The sequence below is a fragment of the Lissotriton helveticus genome, chromosome 10 (assembly GCF_964261635.1).
Source record: "Lissotriton helveticus chromosome 10, aLisHel1.1, whole genome shotgun sequence".
NCBI classification, from domain to species: domain Eukaryota; kingdom Metazoa; phylum Chordata; class Amphibia; order Caudata; family Salamandridae; genus Lissotriton; species Lissotriton helveticus.
In genome coordinates, this window is record NC_136071.1 from 257,105,994 (window position 1) to 257,118,181 (window position 12,188).

At 44.0% G+C, this 12,188-nt stretch overlaps 1 protein-coding gene across 2 annotated transcripts in view; it reads right to left on the reverse strand.

Annotated features, from left to right (window-relative positions):
• DLEC1 (DLEC1 cilia and flagella associated protein) overlaps positions 1–12,188 on the reverse strand; it is a 691,969-nt gene that overhangs the window by 207,000 nt on the left and 472,781 nt on the right. The gene's annotated exons all lie outside the window — the stretch shown is intronic.

The window sequence follows — 12,188 nt, forward strand, 5'->3', positions numbered from 1 at the left end:
CATGTACAATAAACCTCGCATTGAATTAGGAAACTACATCATAAAGGAGTAATAGAAAGCCTCAACAGGCACCCCATCAGCTTTCTCAGCAATATAAAAATAGTAAAGGAAAGGTGGCCAGTGTGGTATATAAATAAATAATACCGGATCTAGGTTTGACTGGACATAGTAATAACAGATAGCTCAATAAATAAGAGTCAAGATTCGAGATAGTAGGAGTTTGCAGGTTTAATACAGCATAAGGACAGGAACAGGACAACCTGCACAGGAATAGGATGGCAGCGCTGCCTGGGGCAGGATCAGGATTGGCGTAACATTTAATAACAGTGCACAAGCATATATACTAAAACAATTGCATTACAATACATACGATAGGCGGAGCAGTGGGTGTGGTCAGTAACAGTCGCGAAAGATAAGGGTGAAAGTAGGTGTAACAGGAGGTGTGGACATAGACATGTGATGTAAACGTAACAGAATATGTCATAAATGGGGCGGAAACATGGAGGGGGCTATCTGAGGAGCCGGGACCTCTGACCTAGTGGTGCGCGCAAGCTGGCAGTGACGTGTTACTAGGAGAAGCTGGGGGCTATGACTTCTGCGCTAGGAGCAGAGACTGAAGTCTGGAGAGTCAGGGCGACATGTACCTAAACACTATCTAGTATCTGATGTTTAGAGAACATGTTGATAGAATCCAAAAGTTATCGGGGTAAAGGCTAACAGACTCTAAGACTGGTGCATGCATTATTCTACATGTAGTGCGTGATGAAGAATATTAAATGACCATTAATACAGTATTTCTCTTACATGGAGACGTAAAGACTAGACGATGACTGAAACTATTGATGCGATTCAGTAGCTTAGGAATGCAGAGAAGGAGAGCCGGACTGATAACTAGAATCATAACATACTCTTGGCAGACTGGCAGGCAGAGCCAGGCCGAGCCGGGCACTGTGAGGCAGGAAGTAAGTGAAGGGTCAGGGATACAGGTGGGGGCTGTATCGCTCCTCAGCGAGGGTTCAGGAGACAGGAGCTGAATCTGATGTCCGGGCCCTTTTGAGGCCTAGAAACGGGGACTTTACAATGAAATAACGTGCACACTGTGAAACGTGGCAACGTAACTTTACATAGGCCTAATACTCGTAGCTTTCCCGAGAACTGGAAACTGGCATACTAGAGATGGACACAACTATAATTGCGTCTTTAATCGAACATGGGGAATACATATGCATATTAATCATGCACACATAACATAAGATGGGGAACACGTAGGGACACAGAACATGGCAAAATTTACTTTTCCACATTCCCTCCTTGTCACTACGTTTCCATCAGGAAACATCAATATTCATGATACCATCTATTATTTCATACAGTATCATTTGCTCGTCTCGAATTTTCTTGGAACTGGATTTAGAACGGGACTTGGGACTAGGAATACAAGAGGTAGCACAAATGCCGCAAATCGCAGGGCCACATTGTATACAGAGGCAGCAACTGAATATGATCGCTACTGTAATACCTAGAAAGGACAACACTTTCCATCCCCAGGCGGAAATTATATTCCAGAACCAACCGGACCATGTCCAGGTGCCTGGATTTTGGTGTAACAGATGGGCAATTTTATGGAGTCTGGTTATAGCTGAATAAACAGACGGCGCGTTATTAGGAATGAAAATGCAGCAACTAGATCCGATGACTCTACATGCCCCGCCCCTATCGGCCAGTATGACGTCAAGGACGAGACGATTCTGGAGCACGACAATTCTCATAAAAGATTGCTCTTCGGTTAAGTTACCTAGAGCAGAGGTAGTCTCAATCACTACTGCTTCAAGGGTTCTGGTTAATCTACGTATCAGTTTACTATTCACGACAGTACCTAAGTAGGGGAAGACACCTTTATTGATATCTATGTATTGTTCTAGAGCAGTTTCAGTATAATCGACAATCGGGAGGTCTCTCTTGTGTCTAGTATGTACTAGGTGGGAATTCCTATGATAGTCAGGTGGGGCTAGAAAAACTGGTGGCAGTAGGAAGGCAATGTAACAGGTTCCCTCCCAATCGAGGGGCAGACGAACATATGCGGTCTGACCACAAACAAAATAAGAATGACGTGAAGCTTTGAAAATAGATTTCCCACTGTCACTATACTTGACAATAGTAGTACAATCACTATGTCCTACATGTACGGAACCATTCTTTCTGACACATAATTCGCCTTTGACTGGTAGTACTGACATAGCAGGTAAGTCTGGAGTAGTATCAGACTGAACATTCAGGACCATGAAATTCGAAGAATAATTACCCAAATTATAAACTTCATTTTCTAGATCTAACCCTGTTCTGTGGGGAAGACCTTGCTTGTCTGAAAAACATGTACTGTTCAGAAAGGACATATCATTTGAGGATAATGTTAACGTGGACCATGCTCCACACGAACCGTTATGTGAAAATGGATAAGGAAATAGTGGCAGAACTCCCTTCGGTGTCTGGAAAGGGGGGAGTCGACCACACACCCAACAATTAGTGGCATTGCTGGTCTGGTGTGAATAATGTAACATGCGGATAAAGGAATTATTTCGCATAGCAAGACGATAAGATAGTTCATGAGGAGGCAGATCACTAAACGTGTGCTCTACTGTAGCATTAGAAGACTTATTTACATGAGAAAGTGGAAAACATAAATAAAATGCATAACTCGTGCAGGCAATCATAAGGCTGAGATATATCAGGAAACATAAAATAATAATGCAATTTTTAGAGTTCTCACTAACTCTCTCTCTATGGGGGTCTATTTTATACATGTCAGAAACCGGTCTAACCGTTTCACCTAGGGGAGGACTTAGACAATCAAACTGGCTGACTTATTTTACTAGACCTTAATTTTAACTTATACTTCTGCTGCGGAGTTTTCTCTAACAGGGAGGGTTTTGTATCATTGTCTTTTGCGGGACAGTCCTTGAGAATAGTACTTTGGTAGTCTTTAAAATCCTCGGAAATGTTCTTGGAAACAGTCTTTAGTCCATAAAATTTCTTTACGTGAGACAAATGTACCCAGCCCTTCCTGCCTTCCAGCTTGACGGCAGTACGGGTGGCCAGGAGGACCTGCTTTGGCTCCTTCCAGCGAGGCTCCAGCGGACTTGAACGATCAAAGTTCCTTACAAGAACCAAACTTCCGGGAACGATGTCATGCGGTGCCACCTCGGTATTGTCTGGAAATGCGGCAGAAACCTGTGAACGACAAGAGTGTAGGGCAGACATCAAGGAAGCTAGGTAATCTGTCAGCATATTACTTGAAACATCTGTAATACTTCGGGGTCTAGGTGTACCCCACATATTAGGGGGGCGGCCAAATACGACCTCATAGGGGGACAGACCTGATCTGGAATGTGCGACCATGCGCATATAAAACAGAGCGACTGGCAGAGCTACCAGCCAGTCTACACCTTTTTCTTGACAGACTTTGGCAATGCGGATTTTCAGGGTCTGGTTATGTCTCTCTACGAGACCGGCTGCTTCAGGATGGCGTACACAATGGAACTTCCACTGGTATCCTAACAACAGGGAAACGTGTTTCATCAGCTCAGATGAGAATGGCTGGCCGTTATCAGAATATACGACCCTTGGGAGTCCATAGCGGGGGAAGAATTCACGAACCAACTGCTTGGCAGTGGTCGCGGCTGTGTAATCTGGGACTGGATATGCTTCTGTCCACCTGGACAAAGCGCATACAACTACAAGGACATACTTGAAACCTCGACATCGTTCCATCTGAATATAATCCATCTGGAGGACTTCAAAAGGGTGGTCAGGGGGCTGGAATCCACCTTGTTCCACCGGGACACTTTTACCTGGATTAAACTGGCAACATATCATACAGGTACGGACTTTCTGCTTGGCTGCAGCTCGTAAATGCTTGTTGAACCAAATGTTCTGTATACTGTCTAACATAGCCTTTTCTCCTAAATGTGCTGGACTATGTGCGGTATTGATAATGACTTGAACCATAGAGTCGGGGAGAAACCATGTGGCTTTTCCCTTCGTTACCCATCCCTGATCTGTCTGGACCCCTCCTTGTTCGGACCATTTCTTGATTTCATCGGGAGTAGCATGTAACTGGATATCTATGACATCTTGAGTAGGGTCTTTAACTGTCATACTAGTAGTCGGATCTGGAGTATGTGTCTGTGTCTTGTTAACTGGCATATCTGGAGTCTGTGCTGTAAGCTTGGCTGTGCGATCTGCTAGATCATTACCTTGGGAAATAATGTCAGTAACTTTCGTATGTGCTTTGCATTTCATGATAGCAATAGATGTCGGTAAATGTATTGCATCTAACAGAGCTTGAATAAGGAGACCATGCTGAATCTTGGTTCCATGAGAAGTCATGAAACCTCTCTCCTGCCAGAGCACTCCGAAGTCGTGTACAACTCCAAATGCATAACGTGAATCTGTATATATGTTAACTTTCAGGTTCTTGGCGTGTATGCAGGCTTGTGTCAGAGCAACTAGCTCTGCTGCTTGAGCAGACAGGGTGTCAATACGGTGTGTTTCAATAACTTCAGTGTCAGTAGTCACTGCATACGCGGCTACTAGTTCTCCTGTACTTGTTCTCATACATGAACCATCCACATAAAGTGTCAGGTCGGGATCTGGTAATGGAATATCTGTCAGATCTTGTCTTGGCTTAGTCATAGTGTTAACTACTTCCACACAGTCGTGTGTGGCAGGACTTGAAGTAACTGACGGTAACAGTGTAGCAGGATTTAGAACGTTGCAGCGTCTGATTTCTATGTGTGGCTGGAACAGTGTCAGTTCATAACCTGTCAAACGTGCAATTGTCAAGTGCTGAGTCTGTGTTCGGTTTAAAAGAACTTCCACGGAGTGTGGAACTTGTACTGTCAGGGAATGTCCTAATACTATGGAATCACTTTGTCTGATAGCTAGTGCTGTGGCTGCAACTGACTTGAGGCACGCAGGCAGAGCCTGGGCTACTGGATCTAATGTGCTAGAGAAATAAGCACAGGGCTTGTATTGTCCTGCTTGATCTTGTGTGAGAACAGATAATGCTGTACCTTCACGTTCTGTGACAAAAAGTGTAAAAGGCTTACTGTAGTTCGGTGTAGCTAGAACAGGAGCTTGACATAAGGCTTTCTTTAGCTCATTGAAACTAAGTGTATGCTCAGATGTCCAAGGGAGGACAGTCGATACGGCTGCCTCCTGTGTCGTTAACTGTATCAGTGGCTTAGCTAGAAATGCATACTGAGGAATCCATTGTCTGCAATAAGAAGTAAGGCCGATAAAAGCACGTACCTCCTTCTGTGTCTTGGGCTGAGGAAGACTCGCTATTAACTGGATACGGTCTGGTGTCAACTGCCTACCCCACTTGGACAGCAAGTGGCCTAAGTAGATCACTTGCTGGACACAGAATTGAAGCTTTGAAGGAGACACCTTGTGCCCCATCTCGGCTAGGAAATACAGGACTGTAAGTGACGCTCGCTCGCAGTCACGTTCAGAACGGGCTGTGATCAGTAGATCATCCACATACTGGAGCAGGGCAGTGTCAGTTGGCATGTGAATGTTGTCTAGTTGTCTCTTAAGTGCTTGACTGTAAATACTAGGACTTTCTGTGAAACCTTGAGGAGCTCGTGTAAATTTATAGCTCCTTCCATTTAAACAAAAACCGAAAAGGTACTGGCTGTCTGGATGAATTGGAACACTGAAAAATGCGTTTTTGAGGTCTATGACTGTGAAAAATGTAGCCTCAGAATCAATGGCTGTCAATAGAGATGAGATATCTGGGACAACTGGATACTGGGGAATGATACATTTATTGAGTTCTCGAAGATCAATCACTAATCGATATACTGGGGGTGCTTTTGGATCAGTACGTTTCATGACTGGAATGATAGGAGAATTACATACATTGGAGTCAGTTTCTACAACTACTCCTTGAGCAATGAGCTCATCAATAATTTTGGATAAGGCTGCTACAGCCTCAGGTGGCAATCTGTACTGTCTGATTCGTGGCAAGACTATACCTTGCTTGAGAGTCACACGATGGGGTGTGATTTGCATGAAGCCAACATCAGTTGGACCTTGCGCCCATAGATGCTGCGGGACATTAGACAATCTCGGATCAAAATCTCGTAGAACATAGTGACCCTTAAAGTCACGTAAAAACAAACGTATCCCCTCTGGGGAACAGCAAATAACTGCACCTAATTCTTTCAGTGTCTTAATACCTAACAAATTTTCTGGACATGACTTCGTAAGTAATAGATCAGTAGTTCGGGACAATGGACCTACTTCTAGAGTAACTGGCTTTGATATTTCGTTTACAATAGGCTTTCCTGAAAATCCAAGGGAAATATTTCTTGAGCCTGAGAGCGGAGCCCCTGGAACTTCGGCGTGACTTATAGTGGTCCTACTTGCCCCTGTATCAATCAGAAACTTTCTGTCTTTCCCTAATACTTGACTATGAACATAGGGACCTTCTTGATCTACAGGAATCTCGATGAGAGGCAAGCCTACCTCCCTCTCTAGGCTGTTTCATGAATACGCTTGATACTCTGGATACTCTGTCTGTGCATACTGGTACATCTGCTGTGTAACATGCTGTGTTGCAGCGATAGGCTGCGGTGCTGGAACTGTCTGTTGTGCATTCTGTGGCTGAGAAGTCTGTGAAACTTGTTCTTGTCTAGGCGGACGTGGTCTTTCTTTAGTTTTACCGGTAGCTATATTGTGTTTTAGAACTGCACACTCGTTTATAAAATGACCTGGCTGTTTACAATAATTGCATGTCCCTTTAACGGGAGCTGCAGGATGACTGGCTTGATTCATACCCCTCTTCTGACTGTTTTGTGGAACAGATTGTGCAACTAGTACTTTCATTTTCGTGTCTTTCATACGTTTCCTTTCATGATCTTGCTCTTCTCTGATTCTATTCTGATGATACTGGAGCATCTGTAACATTTGGGACGGAGTATTAGCTTGCCAGGTACTTTCGACTTTCAAAACTCGATTCTTAACTTGTGAACTCGAATTCTCGACTAGTTTAGTAACAAAAAGATGAGGGTATGACTCGCTACTCGTCTTGAGCCCACTGTTGATGCTAAAGCATTTCTCGAATCTAGAATAAAAATCACTAGTATCTTCGTCTGGTTTCTGTTTACAGGCTGAGATTGCATCCCAGTCTTCCTTTTTAGTGGCCAATAATCTTGGCAAAACTTGTATTAATAGTTCAGGTAATTCTTTACATTTCTCTCCAAGACCAGTACCTGGTACTCGTATCTTATCTTCAGCTTCTAGAACTGCCCAATCGATCTTTTTCTCTCCCACCTCCCATTCCTTTTCCTTGAGTTTTTCGTATATGCCCGCAGGCAACAGGACTTTTAACATTTTAATAATATCTGGATACGTGTATTCTCCCATACGGAGCATGTCTTTTAATTCTCGGTGGAACCCTGCTGGATCTTTGTCGTGACAGGGAATTAATTTCTTCATTTCTAAGAGTTCCATCTTGGTAACTGGGGTGTAAACAAATACTCGTTGCATTTCACCACCCGCTGTCCTAACTGGGTGTACTTCTCGTAACGGATTCTGTCTATCTATGTAAAACGGTTTACTTTCTGGAGGTGAGACATGAACAAAATGCGGGTTCAGGAACGTTCTATATTTATGGCGCTGTTCTAGAATGACACTAATTAAATCGGTACCTAAATCTTTCCATCTATACTGGAGTAACTCGTTCAGGACATCATGTAACGGACCTGGATCGGAATGTTGACCCTCATACAATGTGATGAGGTGCTGGATCATATACATACCCACCAGTCGCTGCTCGGCTGGGGGCAATTTCAGAAACATTTGTGCCACTATTTCGTCTGGAAAAGTGGTAGAATCAGTAATCCATCGGACTGCTGATCGGGCTAGTTCTTGTTCATGCATAGTACTTAACTCACTATAACCGATTCGTGATTTCAGAATTTGATCGGTAGCTTGAAATACTTGTTCTAGAGAACCTTGTTCCGGTGCTGGGAGATGGAAGACTTTCTTGGGTTCTAGGCGTAAATGTCGGTCTGGAAATCTAGATTTACCTACATACGCTATTCTGGCGGTATTCTCGTCGTCTACCTCTTCAGTAGAAGAGTCATTTTCTTTCTCGCTTACTTGTGCTTCTCTGCGTTGTTCGTGTAACCTTATTATTTCTTTACGTATTTTCTTGTACATACTCTCTATACTATTGAGGGTCTTGTGCTTACCCTCGGCTATATTATCACTCCACCTTGTCAGGACTTTCATTTCGGTCGGATCTTTAGTCGGGGAATCTTGTTCCCGTATTAAACAATTGATCAGAAACTTTAATAACATCAACTGAATCTCAGCTTTTCTGAGAGACATGACTTCACCAATACTTTCTGGATCTTGTCCTGTACGAATGAAATGATACATTCTGTCTAGATCTTCTTTCATATTCGGTAGGGTGACCAAATACTTGGACACCTGTCTTATACGTATGGAATATAGAACCATACTATCCTCGCCTGGAACTGGATCATAACCGCATTCAGTAAGAGCTCGTCTGATCTCTGCAATAGACTTATATTTGGGCGTACGCTGTAACGCACGTTCATGTAACTCGACTGCTCCTAGACGTCTACTTGGCGGCGGGGTACCAGGAGGACCTCCTCCTGCGGCCCCTATACTGGAATCATCGACTGATACTCTTCGTGCTGGCAGAGTGACTGATGTGGCGGGGATTTGTACTACGGGCTGGACCGGGGGTACCGTAGCAGGTACTGCAAAAGGTGCCCCGGTGTCTGGAGGAGCAGGAATTACATGATTTACAGGGACTGGCGGAACAGGATTTGCATATTCTGGGACTGTGTCGTCCAAATAGGACGAGATAAAAATATCAGCTGCGGTCGGTTTGTGACGTAGCTTGGTCGGAACTAAGGGTGGCGGAAAATTACTGGATGCTTCCGGGGTTGCGTTTGGCAAGCCCTCGGCAAGAAGAGGATACATACCCTTAATGAGGGCATTCCTCTGTCTGTCTGACTGTTCGGTTTTAACTCGTTCACCTATTTCGATTAATTCCCTTTCTTGGGCTCTTTCTAAGGATTCTCTACTTAATTCTGACTTTCTGATTTCTTTTTCGGTTCTTTTATGAGATTCCTTGCGCCATAACTCGATGGCATCTTTCTGTGACTGTCTGGCTTTCTTTTTCCATAATGCTTCTTCTACTCGCATGATGCACTCGGCATCCCACGTACCTGATACAGGCCATCTATACTTGTCTTCTAACTGTTTGGTATACTCTACCCATAAATCTAGATATAATATGGCACTTATGCCATGCTTCTGATACATAAAATGACCTGGACTGTCCCTAGGCGGGACAGGAACTGCTTCTTCTAACAGACCTTTTCTAGTTCTTAACTGACGTAGTTTGGAAAACAACGGCATGACTGGACTGTAATCTAGACACAATTACAATAAACAATGAACACGATACTTACACCACTTTCATACCACGACATTAAAATACATGAATGACATTTAAAAATAACAGTCTGAACAGAATACTACCTGGAATACTGAAAACAGAATACATGAATTTTCTCGAGAACAGAACTGACTAGAACAGAAACTAGATGCACTGCTGAAACAGTACGAAACTTACCGGTCTCATAAAGAGACACGTCAGGACCCGCATCCACCGGAGTGGACACTTCGTTTTGGGTCTGTGTACCACCAAACCCCACGGACCAGAGTCAATTAGATTGACCCTGTCTAGATACTACCCCAGCAACGGTACTCACCGGGCAGCAAGAACGGAAGGCCTCGGACTGGACTGGACTGCTTCGACGCCGGACGGACACGGGCTTCGGACTTCTGTTACGGGTGGGCCTCCGGATACCTCGGACCTTGGACTCTCGGCTTGGGCTCTGGTCGGGACTCGCCGCGTTCCTCCACCGCCTCGTCTGGATGCTGGACCGCAACCTCCGTCTCCTCCGTGGGCCTGAGGGATACTTGAAGCAGAAATATCTGCCGGTGCGCAGAAGAGTTCCGTCACGGCTGCAGAGGGTCAGGGGGCATACGTGGCTTCACCGGCGCGTGGGGAAAGGGCAAGTCCCTGTTCGGGCGCCATTATGTGGTATATAAATAAATATTACCGGATCTAGGTTTGACTGGACATAGTAATAACAGATAGCTCAATAAATAAGAGTCAAGATTCGAGATAGTAGGAGTTTGCAGGTTTAATACAGCATAAGGACAGGAACAGGACAACCTGCACAGGAATAGGATGGCAGCGCTGCCTGGGGCAGGATCAGGATTGGCGTAACATTTAATAACAGTGCACAAGCATATATACTAAAACAATTGCATTACAATACATACGATAGGCAGAGCAGTGGGTGTGGTCAGTAACAGTCGCGAAAGATAAGGGTGAAAGTAGGTGTAACAGGAGGTGTGGACATAGACATGTGATGTAAACGTAACAGAATATGTCATAAATGGGGCGGAAACATGGAGGGGGCTATCTGAGGAGCCGGGACCTCTGACCTAGTGGTGCGCGCAAGCTGGCAGTGACGTGTTACTAGGAGAAGCTGGGGGCTATGACTTCTGCGCTAGGAGCAGAGACTGAAGTCTGGAGAGTCAGGGCGACATGTACCTAAACACTATCTAGTATCTGATGTTTAGAGAACATGTTGATAGAATCCAAAAGTTATCGGGGTAAAGGCTAACAGACTCTAAGACTGGTGCATGCATTATTCTACATGTAGTGCGTGATGAAGAATATTAAATGACCATTAATACAGTATTTCTCTTACATGGAGACGTAAAGACTAGACGATGACTGAAACTATTGATGCGATTCAGTAGCTTAGGAATGCAGAGAAGGAGAGCCGGACTGATAACTAGAATCATAACATACTCTTGGCAGACTGGCAGGCAGAGCCAGGCCGAGCCGGGCACTGTGAGGCAGGAAGTAAGTGAAGGGTCAGGGATACAGGTGGGGGCTGTATCGCTCCTCAGCGAGGGTTCAGGAGACAGGAGCTGAATCTGATGTCCGGGCCCTTTTGAGGCCTAGAAACGGGGACTTTACAATGAAATAACGTGCACACTGTGAAACGTGGCAACGTAACTTTACATAGGCCTAATACTCGTAGCTTTCACGAGAACTGGAAACTGGCATACTAGAGATGGACACAACTATAATTGCGTCTTTAATCGAACATGGGGAATACATATGCATATTAATCATGCACACATAACATAAGATGGGGAACACGTAGGGACACAGAACATGGCAAAATTTACTTTTCCACACCAGTCATAAATCAAAGTGAGCCCAGCTTCTAGGTGGTTAAGAGGCACATCAAAATTAAAATCCACCTTCTCAGTGACGTCTTCTTGAAGAGTGACTAAATTACACATCAAAATATGAAAGATGCAACTCAAAAGGTAACGATCTTTGGACTACACATGAGATTCCTTTAGCTTGCATTCCTCTCCTTTGGTCTAACATCTCTGCAATTGATTGGATGAAAGAGGCGTTGAGAGCATGCGGCCTGGATAAGTGTTTATCTGTGTTATACGAGTTTCATCTTGGAGAGACAAGATTGTTTTGGCAGCAGGTGCAGCAATCCTTTAATCTTTTGAGTCTTGGTCCTGTGATAAACTAAGGCAAATTAAAGTGACTCTGAAGATCCATAATAATTATTTTTGCCGTATTCAATGGTGTCAAAGTCAAGTCAAAATGTATGTTTATTATGACCATAATCTTTAAACAATGCAATGAACATAACACAGGATGGAGTATGCACAGTAAATTCATAAACCTTTTTTAAAAATTAATCCGTTAAAAAGATCCTACACACCATTATCAAAAATGGTGGTTCTCCATGTTTCCCAAAGGTCAAGGAGCATACTAAATAGATTAAGTCAACCTCAGATCTACCAGGGATTGTGACTGGATGGTGCTGTGAATGATGAAAGGGATATTCTCCAGACTCTTGCATGACAGGACTCTACAGAGACAGACAATAGATGTCAAGAATCAAGAACATTGCCTGGTATATCGATCATACTAAAAGCATGGCTAGTGTACATGCGGGAACTAAGGTAGTGACAAATACAATAATAGGGAGGGAAGGGGCAGCATACTATGATATGGTACAATA